Below are 14,838 nucleotides of genomic sequence, written 5' to 3' on the forward strand. Positions count from 1 at the left end.
GCCGGCGCATGGATGTAACTTCACTTAATTCCGTCAAACGTCGCGCCTCACACGACCTTCGCCTCCCTCGCGCGGTCGCGCCCTTTGATACTTCGACCGGCTATAAATGAGCAATCTTTTTGCCTTTTTTAGACAAGCAATTTTTTTCCTAATCCGCATGCATGATACTCCCTCTGGTCCTTTTTACTCCCATCAACCGTTTGCGAAGTGTTTGACCAAATTTATACTTTTTTTTGAACACCACCTTATATTAATTAAGCAGCCACACCAGTACAATCATTCGATACAATATTCACCACACAGGGCGGTACGTTATTTACAAGAATACCATCTAATCTATTGTCAAAGCTATAATTAGCGATTAAGTGTGCCACCTTATTGGCCGAACGGCTAATCTTTGACAATTGAAGATTGTTGATCAACTTCGAGATGCTCAACGCTTTCATCTTCAGGTCACGCATAGCAGACCTGTCAACGCTTTGGCAGGCATCAATGAAATCCCACGACCAAATTTATACTAAAAATATCAATATCTACAATACTCCCAAAACACTTAGGCGCGGTGCATTAACTTCTACCTCGTTTCTTGTTTCTTGACATATCAACCAATAGGAGATGTGGGTGTGCATACTTTTAATGACTTGAGACTACCAAACACGACATGCGGTGGTTAGTTCATTGCATGCAATGCTATTAATTAGCAAATAAACATTAAGATCTCTCGTTTTCCCCTCCTCCTTGGTCACAGTGCACAATCTAAGGTGACTTGCTCACCTAGACGGAGGGAGTACTGATTATAATGAGTATAAGAACTACGTTTTATAATGAGTGTAAAAATATTGATTTGACATTGTGAATGTTGACACATTGTGGAATAGTTTTTGAAGTCTGCAAAAGTACTCAACTAGTGCTGTCGTTCTCCACAAAAAAATGTGTTTACCAATGCATGCATGAACACTAGTTACTCTAACCCCCCTCTCTTCTATAATTCTTTGCCACATCAGCATGTTTGCTATTCCCGTGTGCATGATACCAGCTAAGATACCACCATTATGGCCAGCCTTAATCATCACATGCAATAATTTAGTGCACCTTGAAATATGAACATGTGCGGGGCGTGTTTGTTTTTAATGACTTGAGACTATACCTAGCCCGGCATGCAAGATGACTTATTATGCACCGTTCCCCATACCTGCAGGAAGCCCGTTCGTCTCCAAATCTTTTCCTCTCCATGTGTGGAAACAATATGCCTGCCAAACTCTCCTTCTCCCTCTGGCGGTCCCACCACTCCACCCCGTGTGAAAAAATCTGCATGCATGACTCTCCTCCCCCCACGCTCGTCCAATCCGTTGTGACCAGCAATATTTCCATCCCTTCACTCCCCCGTAATTTACTCCAACAAATATGCCCACGTAGTTGTTACTTAACTGCAGGTGCATTCAGTCACTGACATATGGCCCCAACAGGGGTCTACCCCACATGTCAGTGACGCAACTGGACCGGCAGTTAAGTCAGTGCAGCTCAGTCCATATCTTACGTAGGTGTGCCATTGCTCGCTATAAATACTGTGCCTCTCACGACATCGCTATCTCCTCCCCCTCATGTTCACATTCATTGCTATCTCCTCCCCCTCCCTCTCACGTCGACCACCATGGCATCGCCCCTCCCAAGCCCTAGGAGCCCCTCGCTGCACCACGCGGACGGTCACGCGTCGCCGTTCCGTTCCTCGCTGACACTAGTCGAGGAGGATGCGTCGGTGTTTCGCTCCTCGCCGCTAGGCGACGCGTCGCCGTTCCGCTCATCGCCGCCACTAGTCGAGGAGGACGCGTCGGCGTTCCGCTCCTCGCCGCGACGCGTCGAGGTGGACGCGTCGGTGTTCCCAATCTTGCCAGCACACGCGCTGGAAGACGCGTTGGCTCCCCGCTACGAGGAGAACGCCGCGCCGCCCGCCGAGCCCCCCAACCTTGAGGAGCTTTGGAAAGAACTGGATGTCGCCTTGTGGGAGGCTTTGCCTCTAGTAGAGCGCGCCAAAATAGAGGCGGAGAAGAAGGCCAAGGAAGAGAAGCGCACTGCAGAACAAGCTGCCTGGGAGGCCTATGTCGCGTCCGAGAGAGTCAGGCAATTAGCTCTTTGGCAGAAGGCTCGTGCGAGGGCCGTGAGGGTGGCGGAGGACGCCCGTGCCGACGCCCTAAGTGCAGCCGGGCCCAAGCGCCTCATCTACGCTTAGCGGTACGTGGACCGGGTGCACGCTTCCAGCGAGGAGGAGTATCTGTTGGCGCCGGATCACCACACCGGTGAGATCGCGCGCGCCCGCCGGCAAGCCGCCAATCAGCACCTGGCGAGTTGCGAGGCTGAGGAAGAGGTGTTGTGTCGGCGCGCTGGGAAACGGCCGCGCACCAGGGCACTCGTGGTGCGCCGCAAGCGCTCCTGCGAGCACCGTGGCTTTTAGGAGGAGTATAATTTTTGTTTCGTAAGGCGATCTCATTAGTTTTGGGACGCAAATGATAAATCCCGAACGTTCAGGAATTTTTAGCGTCCTTAATTAAGTATGTAAAAGGGAAAGTTTGGAAACCTTGTGTATTCATACGCATTTTGCAAGTACGTGCATATAGCACAAACTTTACTATATACTATCGCACTACACGTCTCTCTCGATATATGCTTGCAGACTGTGCTACTCCCTCCGTCCAGGTCAATAAGTCATCTTCGGTTGTGCACCGTGACCAAGAAGGAGGGAAGACTTATACACCTAGACGGAGGGAGTACTACTATTACTTATGTACGTGCAAATGCACGTTTTAACATTACGATGCGGTTTTTGTAAAAGTAAAAAAACAGCACTAGTCAAGTTTGTGAAACGATTCAATGCAAAACAAATGCAAAAATGCTCATTTGATTGTTTACTTTTAGCTTCCTTCTCTGTGGTTATTTCTCTGTCGTACATTGTACGGAGTATCTCACTGGTTGGAAAGGCATGCAAATTCCCAAACCGCTTCCTACACCCTGTATCTCACTGGTTGCCGGTGTTGAGTTGTCGCCCATGTCGTCGAGGATGAGGTTGCCGAGGTCGGGGAAGAAGTCGTCGTTCGCGAAGTCGTCGCTGCCAGCAGTCGCGCGAGTGCGCTCCCCAAAAACCTGATCGCCCCTCTCCCGTACAGGATCAGGAGAGGCGGGGTTCCGGAGTCCTGCTGTCCCTTCTCCCGGTGCACACCGAAAGGAGGGATGGAGAAGACATGCTTGGCGGCGCAATGATCTGGAACGGTGGTGAGAAACTATATAGTGCGGGCCGGGTAGGTCGTGGGAGTATAGCTCTGTCCTCGGCTCGGCTCAATCCCGCAACCCGCGGCGCGTCGTGACGAGGCGTGGTGTGGCGAGGCGAGCGAGGAGGAGGAGCGTGCGTGTAGGTCTCCTCTTCTCGTGCTCATACAAGTGGTAGAAGAGCTCACCTTATAAAGGCCTACTAGCAAAATTCCAACATCACCAGGCTGTCCATGAAACGGGAGTGGCTGTATGGGACGTTGCGCCAGTTGAATATATGAGCAAGTTACTACGAGATTTAATCCGAATAAGCACAAATTAAATCATGACGGCTATAACAAAGATGAAACTAATCATGTGGACTAGCATAGTAGTAGGATACAGAGTAGAAACATGAATTCTACGATGATTTCGAACAAGAAGGACAGAAACACATACGGTGCAACAGGAGCAGCATTGTTGGCGTTGAGGTTGTTGCCCATGTCCAAACAGCACGTAGACATGGTCTTTGAGCATGGTTCATAGTCGTTCCACGCTCGGGCATTGAAGTTTGTAACTATTTTAGATTAGAATATACTACTCCTCCGGTGCTAGTAGTAGAGCAGAGTCCTACTCTACTACTCTACTAAAGCAAGTTAGGGCATAGCATTGTAGGCAGTACCGATACTGTGATCACTCAAGCAAGTTGTCTGGCATCGACATGACCCTACGCTGCTGGTATGTGTCTCGTAGGTCAAGCGGTGTGTTGGAGTCATCATCACCTGTCCCCTTCCCGCAGCACATATTCGCTTCTCCATCTTTGTCCGCACATAATCTCGTCCAATCTTCCATCCCCGCTAAGGCGCCTCCCCCCTCGTCCGAAACCCAAGCACTAACAATGGCAGAACCGAGCAGCGTCCGCCAAAAGAGTGGTTGGAATTCGCTCCTCACAGAGGTAATCAAGCTCATTGTTTCACGTGTGGACAATCTCAGTACCATGCCGCTCGCCGCATGCTCGTCGGGGCTGTACCGTTTACTCAAAGCCCTCAGGTCGGAGCTTTTTAAGCCAGCTCCTTGCTTGCTGATGCCGCCTGATCTTTAGAAACGGCGTGTCACGCAGCATAACGATCGTAGGGTGGCGAGCATCAACCCCCTTGACTGCGATCCAATCCCCATCAGCCTCAACTACATTAACGATATGTACTGAGTCGGCATGAACACGTATTGGATGGTGCTCGTCGATGGTCGCGGCAGCTGGATGCTCATGGAGGTCTACACCCGACGATTGATCCCCTTTCCTTCGATTAACACTGCACTGCTTTGGCACCGCGGCCCAGAATACTCGGAATCTTACAGTAGCCAACATGATACCAAGTTTGATTTGCTCAAGGTTGTAATCTGCCAAGTGCCCACAAGATCTGCGAATTATAAAGACTTTAGGCTAATTGCGTTCTTCAACTGCGGTCTCGCCTATCTGACAGATCATAGCGGTAAGTGGATAAATCTGCACGTCCATCGCAGGATCATACATCCTCCATGGTTCTCTGATGCCATTGAACACAAGGGCTTCATTTACGTTGTCGACTCCTTCTATGGCTGGACGTATTGTTGGCCTACTCCAGTCATCGCTACAAATGACTGTTACAGCAGTATGTTACTTTCCTATGATATCATGATGGCTTGCTTATATTACTCTCAACATTTGCTGAAAAAATATTCATGCTCATAACATGCTGTTCTTAAGATTGACTAAACCAAGATCCCTTTTTTATTTGACTCCAACTTGATATGATGTTGTAGGCCGCCTGGTGTCCCTATCCTTCCTAATCCCAGAACCTTTCAAAGAAAAGCGGCATGGCAGTTGCAGGTGGTTCCTGGCTCGATCAGACGACGTCGAAAGATTGATGATCATTCGCACGTACCGGACGTGTTGTTTCCTGGAATACAATCACAGTCACTGCAAGGTCTTTGAGCAGGATCCCAGCTTCTCTGGGCCTTCAGGAATTTTTGACTGGAGGCTGGTAAGTAGCCTTGGTACACGCTCTCTGTTTGTCGGACTGAATTATCTGATTAACCAGGAGATAACCGACGGCAAGGATCATGATGGCAGCGCGGTTTCGTTCATCAGGCAAAACTGTGTGTACACAGCGTACCATGCGTCTCTGCATGCACCATACCCTGATATGTGCCGCCACGCTCTGCAGCCCAAAGTAGGAGAGAGGGTCACAAGTATCAGACTTCGACCTGCTGGCTGGAGTTTCCCCCGTCAAGCACCCATCTGGTTCAAGCCGTCATCCAATCTCCACAGCTTAATAAATAGTAACGTCTAACTGAGCCAGTTAGTTAGATGCGTACACTTGGTGTAGTAGGATCTTTATTTAGTTTGATGCATACACTTGTTCTTTTTTGGTAGCCCTTTTGTAATGATGGCCGATGTTTGGTTTGGAAGAGAGAGCTGCGTCTTCACTCTTCTGGCCTGCTTACTGCTTCTGTTGCACCCCCCAGCTCTGGTTGCTGCTGCTGCTGTTTTCAATGTACAATCAGTAGTATATTTCGTCTGTTGATTGAATAAATGTGTTGTTAGAACGACAAACACAATGATTTAGAAGTCATTGCATGGTTCGATCCTTTAGTGCCCCGTACCGTACGTAGTTCATACTATTTATCGTACGGAACACTTTTTTTTGAAACTCGGAACACATTTTCCACTTGTTGATAACATGCAGCCCACTGATGAAGGCCCAATAGAGAAGCCCATAATTAACTGGAAGGGAGGCTCTCACATGAATCCGGCCCAGGTACATGCTCATGGTCCCCTAAACATAAATAAGTAAATAAATAAATAAAGCTAAATGCTCATGCACCAGTTCTTTGGGAAAATAGGTAGCCCACAATTTCTTTTTGAAGAATACCCAAGCTAGGCCTATTTGTTTTCTCTGAATTACTGGGCTGCAAATATTTCAAGACGAGGAGGGATGCATTTCGGCCTGGCTTAAGAGTATGGTCAATGTCTGTTAAAAGTAATATCAAAAGGGGTTGAAAATTCCAAAAAAAAATTATAGCAAATGGGATATAAGTTTCTTTTTTTGTTTTTGTTCTGCACTGATATATTATACGTATTTCATTGAATTTAACATGACATAGTACTAATTTATTTTTAAATTTGTTTTAGTATGGATATTAATTTTTGGATTAAGAATATTTTGTTCCCCAACAAAAATTTGCGAATTTTCAAAATTTCCCACATATTTAGTTAATTTTTTGACCCTGGTACTGACCAGAAAATGGCCAGCAATTCTAAAAATGGAAAACGGGCTGCAATAAATTCCATATGAATTAGAAAATGAGTAAAAATTATAAAAATAATAGCAAATGGGCTGTACACGCCACTGATTTCGAGGCTGACTTGTTTACGCAAGGCTTTGTCAGTGAACACACGATTCTAGCAGCACTTAGTGTTGGATGTCCATCCAATGGCCGACGTGCTTCTTCAATCTCTGATCTTCCTACTCCAGCTGCCTAAACTAGCGCCGGCAAGACTGCCTGCTCCCTCCTCTTGTGGCCCGCTATGATGCCGCGCGGGCTTCCCCGGCCCACCCTACTCCCTCCGCTGGCCTGGCCGCACACAATCAACTGCCTCCTTATTACGCGAAAAAAATGATTCCTCCCACTAACATCTGGGGCACACCGGTTGGGAGGCTGACCTGTGGGCCTACTAAGTTGACGTATACGCCGGGCTTGTTAACTTAGTCAACAAACGATTCTAGCAGCAGTAACTGTTATATTTGAATCGAACGGTCCTGCTGCTTCTTCAATCGCTGCTCTTCTTGCACCAGCCGCCCAAACCAGCGCCGGGGAGACCGCCTGCACCTGCCTCCAGTGGCCGGCTGTGCTGCTGATGAGGCCTCATCGCCTCCTACTACTCCCACCGCTAACCAGGCCCTGCGGCAACGGCAGCCTCACACCACAACCGAACTAGTGAACCCTCATACTCCTCTTCGCGTGGGGCATCCACTGCCGCGTCTTCCCCGGCTCCGCGTCGTCCCTTTCCTAGGCCTCGCCGTCGTCCACCACCTTGGTGCTCTCGGCGCGGCATGGTCAACATGGTCAACGACATTCCATCGGAAGAGTACTGTACGTGGAGAGGTTGACAGCTGGGTCCACGGCCACAGCCCAGTTTTTTGTGATTTGCTAAATAAGTCGCTTTGTCAGGCCTGTTGGGCTGCAAATCTTTCAAGATGAGGAGAGCTTTCATTCGGCTGGCCAAGAAAATGGCCCATCAGTAATGAGAAATGGGTTGTACATTTTTAAAACACATCAAACCGGCAATTAGTTTCAAATATCTTTTTTTCATTTCGAGATTTGAAATTACATTAATTTTTATGCATGGAGAATTTGTTGGATTTTATATTGATATACATTTATTTTTAAAATCAGTTTGAATGTGAGTCGAAATTTCGGGATTAAAAACAGTTCGGACCGCACCTAAATATGCAAAATTTCGTATAATTTTTTAACCGTGGCCACAATATGGGTTGTAATGCTAACAAAAAGAATATGGGCTCCAAAAAAACCTTAATAATTAGCAAATGGGCTGTAAATTATTAGAAATAATGGCAGATGAGATGTATGCTAGTTTCCACAGATTTGAGGCTTTACTAAAAAAAGGTTGACGCACAAGCAGTGACTGGTGGATGGCCATCCAACGACCGTCGTGCTTCTTCAATCTCTGCTCTTCCTGCTCCAGCCGCTCAAACAGGCGCCGGCGGGACTGCCTGCTCCCTCCTCCCTGCGGCCAGCTTTGCTACCGCGCAGGCCTCACCGCCCCACCGTACTCCCATCGCTGGCCTAGCCATCCCTCTACTCACCCACACCTGCTGTTATTCTCCAGCGACGGCAGACGAACCAGTAAACCCTCGTACAGTCGTACTCCCCTCCGTGTGGGAAACAACTGCCGAGTCTTCCCTGCCTCCTTGGCGTTCCCTTCCTAGGCCTCGCCGTCATCCACCGCCCTGGTGCTCTCGGCGCGGCCTGGTCAACATGGTCAACGACCGACATGCATTTGAACTAGACTTTACGTGGAGAGGCCGACAGCTGGGTCCATGGCCGCACGCAAGGAAATGCCTCCTTATTACACGCAAAATAATGATTCCTCCACCTGACATCAGGGACCCACCGAAAGGGCCTCTGTATTTCACGAAAAAAACGTTACCCTCGCTAACAGCTCGGACCCACCAGCTATATCTTTGCATGCAAGGAAGTGCCTCCTTATTACGCACAAAAAAAATGAATACTCCCCCTGTAGTGGCAGGCTGACTTGTGGGCCTACTAAGTTGACAGGGACGGAGGGCTTTGTCAACTTAGTCAATATGCATGATTCTAGCTCAAGTGACCGTACGATGTCCATCCAACAGCCGTAGTGCTTCTTCAACCTCTGGTATTCTTGCTCCAGCCGCCCAAACCAGCGTCGGTCGTGCCTCGTGCTCATGCCTCCCATGGTCGGCTGCGATGCGGCGGAGGCCTCACCGCCCCCTACTACTCGCACCACTGGCCAGGCCATCCCTCTACTCACCCACACCCCCTGTTATTCTGCGGCGACGGCAGCCTCACACTGCAGCGAACCAGTGAACCCTCGTACTCCTCTACGCGTGGGCATCCACTGCCGCGTCTTCCCCGGCTCCGCGTCGTCCCCTTCCTAGGCCTCACCGTCGTCCATCGCCCTGGTGCTCTCGATGCGGCGTGGTCAACGTGGTCAAGGAACGGCTTCCATCGGACGTGGACTGTATGTGGAGAGGCTGACAGGTGGGTCCACAGCCGCAGCAAGGAAGTGCCTCCTTATTACGAGCAAAATAATTATTCCTCCACCTGACAGCGGGACCCACCGGACGGGCCACCGTATTTCGCCCCCTTGACTGCTGGGACCCACCAGCTACATCTTCGCACACAAGGAAGTGCCTGGCAGTCGGGACCCACCTGGTCGAAGCGTACGTAGCGTTGTCATTTTGGTCGCGAACGTGTATGTACATATATACTGGTCGATGTAGAGGCGCGCACGTGTCATAGTAGAGGCGGCTAGGGTGCAAGAAAGAAAATATGGCCACATATGTGTACATACGGGCAGGGTCTCGAACGCCTACTCGCGCATACGTACGGCCAGCGTCATCGTGTTCATGGGGAGGCAACGGAATGCGTCGTGTTCATGGGGAGGCAACGGAATGCGTCGTGTTCATGGGGAGGCAACGGAATGCGTCGTGTTAGGGCTCGTGTACATGGCTGGGTCGGAATGGAGAAACAGCGTCGTTGTCGTGTTCATGGGGAGGCAACGGAATGCGTCGTGTTCATGGGGAGGCAACGGAATGCGTCATGTTCATGGGGAGGCAACAGAATGCGTCGTGTTCATCGGGAGGGCTTGGATGGAACATGCGATGGAAACGAGGCCTGGCGTACCGCAGAACGGAGAAAACGGCCTTGTGTTCGACCGGCCACATTCGAAACGGGATCCTGTTCATCGGGAGGGGTGTGGCGTACCGCAAAACGGAGGAAACGGACCTCCTATGGTCGAAACGGGGGTCCTGTTGATCGGGAGGGGTGTGGCGTACCGCAAAACGGAGGAAACGGACTTGTGTTGGAGCGCTACGGTCGAAACGGGGGTCCTGTTTATCGGGAGGGGTGTGGCGAACTGCAAAATGGGACTCCAGGGGATAGTGTTCATCTCCACTGTCGACCCACTCCAGCCTCCACGAGCTACTGTTCATCCACCGTCGACCTCCTCCAGCCTCCAACTGCGACTGTTCATCCACGGGCTCCTGTTCATCCAGCCTCCACCGCGCGCTACTCCACCGGCTACTGTTCAACCAGCCCTCTCCACGGGCTCCTGTTCAACCACCCCTCCACGGGCTACTGTTCATCCTGCCCTCCACCGTCTACTGTTCATCCTGCCCTCCATGGGGTGGTCCTGTTCATCCAGCCCTCCACGGGGTCCTATTCATCCAGCCCCAACCGGCTCGATCAATCGGGGTCCTGTTCATCCAGAGGTAGCACCACGGGGTCCTGTTCATCCACCCACACCGGGAACTGTTCATCCAACCCCCCCCCCCCAACGCTCACTGTTCATCCAGAGGCAGCATCGATCGGCTTCAGTTAGCAGCAGTAGCGAAGGAATCGCTCGATCGGGTTCAGTTAACAACCATCGATCGATCGCTCGGTTCAGTAACGCGTAGCCTGCAGTGCAATCGCTCGGGTTCAGTTAGAGCCCAACGCATCGCTCGGGTTCAGTTAGAGCCAACGCCTCGCACACATGCGCGTACGTGTACCAGAGAAACACGCATCGCTCGGCCCCCGACCTCCCACCGTAACCGGGAACTCCCCGAAATTTTCCTTGCCCTCGCTTCTACCATGGTTTTTTCCGTCATGGACGGCCCAAAGAATGTCATGTAGTTGCGTCTCCGGCCCGCCCAAGACGAAAAGCCCATTTTCTGTCATGATTTTTTCTCATAGAAGTAGGAGCCCACCACATCTATGATGATACCGGGTTTTGTCACAATTATCGTCATAGAAGTGTCATATGTATGACAGAAAAAAAATTCGTTCGGCCCAAAATGTCATGGATGTGTCTTTTTTGTAGTGATGCCTTGTATTTCTCCAGTTCGGCATTAGCAGCAAGCAGCTGGCGCTGACACTTTTCTAGTTCCTGAGCCAGCTGGGTATTCTTCTCCGTAAGAACCTGGTTGTACATTGATCCTTAAATCAGTTGATTCAAATCCTTTAAGTCTCGGAGGCTACTGGCATTTGGTTGTCATGGTCAGAGAAAGCGAATTTACCTGCACATCTTTCAGATGTTGCTTTGTGGCCCTGCTAATCCCATCTCGAGCAGCCCGGATGTACGCATCGGCTGCGTTGAAGGCGTTAAACGACTCTTCCGAAAAGCCAGGATCTCGTAAAATGGCCCGGCGGTGCCGATGATTCATCGTCTGAGTCCTCGGCTGGAGGACAGTCCGGCGTCGCCCCTGCATCAGCATCCGTCTTCACGGAGGGATTTGAATCCTGGCTGTGGGAAGTATGGCCGCTCGGACCCCCGGATATAGTCCGGCGCGCCTTCCTCCTGGCAAATGGAAAATGAAAAGGTCATGGTTGGACGTGACTGCTCAGGGGCAGGTTGGCGAATTCATACCTCCTCGATGAAGGCTCGACAGTGTCTTCATTTGTTTTCCTCTTGGAAGGATTGTCCGGCGTGGGAGCCGATCTCTTCGAAGCCGCCAAACGTCTCCCATGTGAAGCACGATACAGTGCGATGGGTGAGACGGAGTAAGAGCACCCTTTTAGAGAAGGTGATTTCTTAATTATTTACATAAGAAGCAGGAAGAAGGCCAGGATAGTCTGCGGTGATGGCCACGTCTGTGCCGTTGTAGCTTGTCTGGTAGAACACTCCCTCCGCAAGCACCACAAATATATCCAGATCCTCTTCGAACCCGGGATATAGCTCCCGATTTTGGTCCTCCGGCTGTGGGGCGGGACTATAAAATCCCTCGGTGACCTTTCGCCAGTGCTGTCATAAGCAAACAAGCTAGAAGTTTATGAAAGGCAATTCGGAGATGGAAGAAGTAAAAACGGAGGGGTTGGGCCTTACCCAGCTGGGAGGGTTATACATGGAGTACCCGTCTTTAAATTTTATGCGGAGGAATTCCTTTTCCTCCCCTTTGAACAGTTCGGCTAATATCTCAGCCAAAGCGGCAGGGGTATCCGGACCTTTCCGGCCGCAGCGAGAGGCGTCGTCCTCCCCATTGTAGTGCCACATGGGAAGCCCTCTACATTGGAGCGGCTGAACCCCTCGCGCTATGGAAATCGCAATAACCTCGATTACTGTGAGTCCGGACTGAGTGGGCTCTCTTATCCAGCTCATCAGCTAACGAACCTCCACGCCATCTTCCTCTTAAGACTCCGGGGACGCCAACTGTGGCGTTTCTTCAGCGGGACGAGAGCAAATTCAGGAAGGCCCTTTCGAATCGGGTCAGGAAGCGCAACGTCCTCTATATAAAACCATTCGGAGGGCCATTCATCGGGTGCCTTCCTTGGTGTGCCGGATGGATATCCGGTATCGGCGATGCGCCACACTTCGGCTCCACCCACTTCAAATATTGACCCTTCATGATTGTGCGGGACGAGACAAAACAACTTCCTCCACAACTCGAAGTGAGCTTCGACGCCCAAGAAGAGTTCGCATAAAGCGACGTAACCCGCAATGTGCAGAATAGAGGCCGACGTAAAGTTGTGCAGCTGGAGGCCGTAATATTCCAGAAGCCCTCGGAGGAACGGATGGAATGGAAATCCAATGCCTCTTAGCAAGTAGGGGACAAAACACACTCGCTCCCCCCCAGACGGATTGGGGAAGTCCTCTGCCTGAGTCCCCTCATTGAAGGAAGCTAGCCCCGATCGAACAAGGACTAGATCTGCATGGGGAAGGAACCCCTGCGTTTGCAACTTCGTCAAACGGCTATGAGACACGGAACACCTCTCCCACTCGCCTTTCTCTGGGCCAGGACAAGCGGAGGATCTAGGAGCACTAGCCATGCCGGAATGGTTTATCCTAGGCAGTCTCTGGGATTTCTTCTGTGTAACACCGAATGGATCTGGGATCCAATCTCTTTAAGTAGGCGCTCTTCTTCGCATGATGGGGTGTTATTCGTAAAAATACCCTGACTTTCCACATTCACTCGACACGTGGAGGACAAAGATTATTCAACGCGCAGAAGACAAGGAGGCGACATTGGATCAATGGCCGAATACATTACTTGGAGATCATCGAAGGGAGAACCCCCCTTGCAATGCCGAAGACAATATGTGTGCCAAGCACCACGCTATTGAAGACTGGTTCGGGGGCTACTGACGGAGTCCTGGACTAAGAGGTCCTCGGGCGTCCGGCCTGTTATCCATGGGCCGGACTGATGGGTTGTGAAGACATGAAGATCGAAGAATACACCGTGTCTGGATTGGACTCTACTTGGCGTGGAAGGCAAGCTTGGCGACCAAAGATTCGTTCTTATGTAACCGACTCCAAGTAAACCATAGATCCCCTCGGTGTCTATATGAACCGAAGGGGATAGTCCGGAGAGGACATACATATATACTCATTACCATATTCATATGCTAGTCTTCTAGGGTTTAGCCATTACGATCTTGTGGTAGATCAACTCTTGTAACACTCATACTCATCAATATCAATCAAGCAGGACGTAGGGTATTACCTCCATAGAGAGGGCCCGAACCTGGGTAAACATTGTGTCCCCTGTCTCCTGTTACCATCGATCCTAGGCGCACAGTTCGGGACCCCTACCCGAGATCTGTTGGTTTTGACACCGACAGCTACCTCCGCCACAAACATTGGATCGGCTTCCTCCTCCTTGGAGCTTGGCTCTAGAGAACTCGGGGATTGGCCCACCGCAAAGCGAGCTTGGGAACGGATGTCTGTGGCGCCGACTGCCACCACAATTTCTGCGTAGCGCTCCGACGTCAGCATCTTGTAGTACGTGATCATGCAGCGCACCATGTCTTTCCAACGAACTAGGGGACGCTTGATGCGGGCTAGGGGATCAAAAGGCGGGGGAATGGGCTGGAGAGGAGGTGTGGTTTTGGGGCATTGGCTGGCGTAGGCCGAGCAGCGAAGGTTCTGGTGTGAATAGTGGTTCCGATGACGACCGGCCAATCGGTTTTGACTGTACATCGCTCTTGTTGCGTTCGCATTGCACCCCAGCACGCTGAACCCTCCACGTCGCTCACCGAATGGAACGTGCTTCTTCTTGCATTTTCACTCGCTTGTGGGACCACAGTTGAGAGCAAACCGACGTCCCTCCCACTCCCCGCTCGCGTCATTTATACTACTACTCCCTCCATTTTATGCGGAGTAAATAAAAACAGAGGGAGTATACTACGGATGAGGATCCCCTGACGTGGCCGAACCCATTGAATAACTGACATGTGGGCCTAGCAAGCATGGGGCCCGCCAGTCAGTGACCGAAAGGCAGGGTAAGGAAGGGATACCTACGTCAGAGGATCCACTTGCACTACTACGTACTAGTACTATGAGCACTGCATACTCTACTGTAGATGTTGTTAGTACTCCACTAGTACTATTGGACAGGGAGCTTAAAAAAGTTACTATTGGACTGGCTATACGTGGCGAAATCCTAGTAGGAAGAGCGTGTGCGAGAACAGGCACATTCACGTGTTTGAAAACAAATTGGAAACCATCTCTGTTTGAATACAAATCCAAGAGTACATACGAATCTAACAATATTGATTGGGCGTTGTTGAATGTTGATACTTTTTTCTGTAAGTTTGATCGAAGTAGAGATACTTTGACTACACATAAAACTTATATGTAAACTAGAAAGGATCGCAGGGAGTATATTGTATGTTCAAAAGCGAAACGAACATCGAATACCCTTTATATATGATTTGCTGATGATATGATCACTGGTTCAAAATTTTGAATCCGCCTTAGGTATCACACATGCACCCACTCGTTCTCTCTCGGTTTCATCTCGGGGTCTGGAGATCGATTGAAAGAGGACTAGGGTGGGTACAGTACGTTCGTTTCGCTTATGA

Source organism: Triticum urartu, chromosome 3A (genome assembly GCF_056163025.1).
Source record: "Triticum urartu cultivar PI428250 chromosome 3A, HENAU_Tu73, whole genome shotgun sequence".
Taxonomy (NCBI): domain Eukaryota; kingdom Viridiplantae; phylum Streptophyta; class Magnoliopsida; order Poales; family Poaceae; genus Triticum; species Triticum urartu.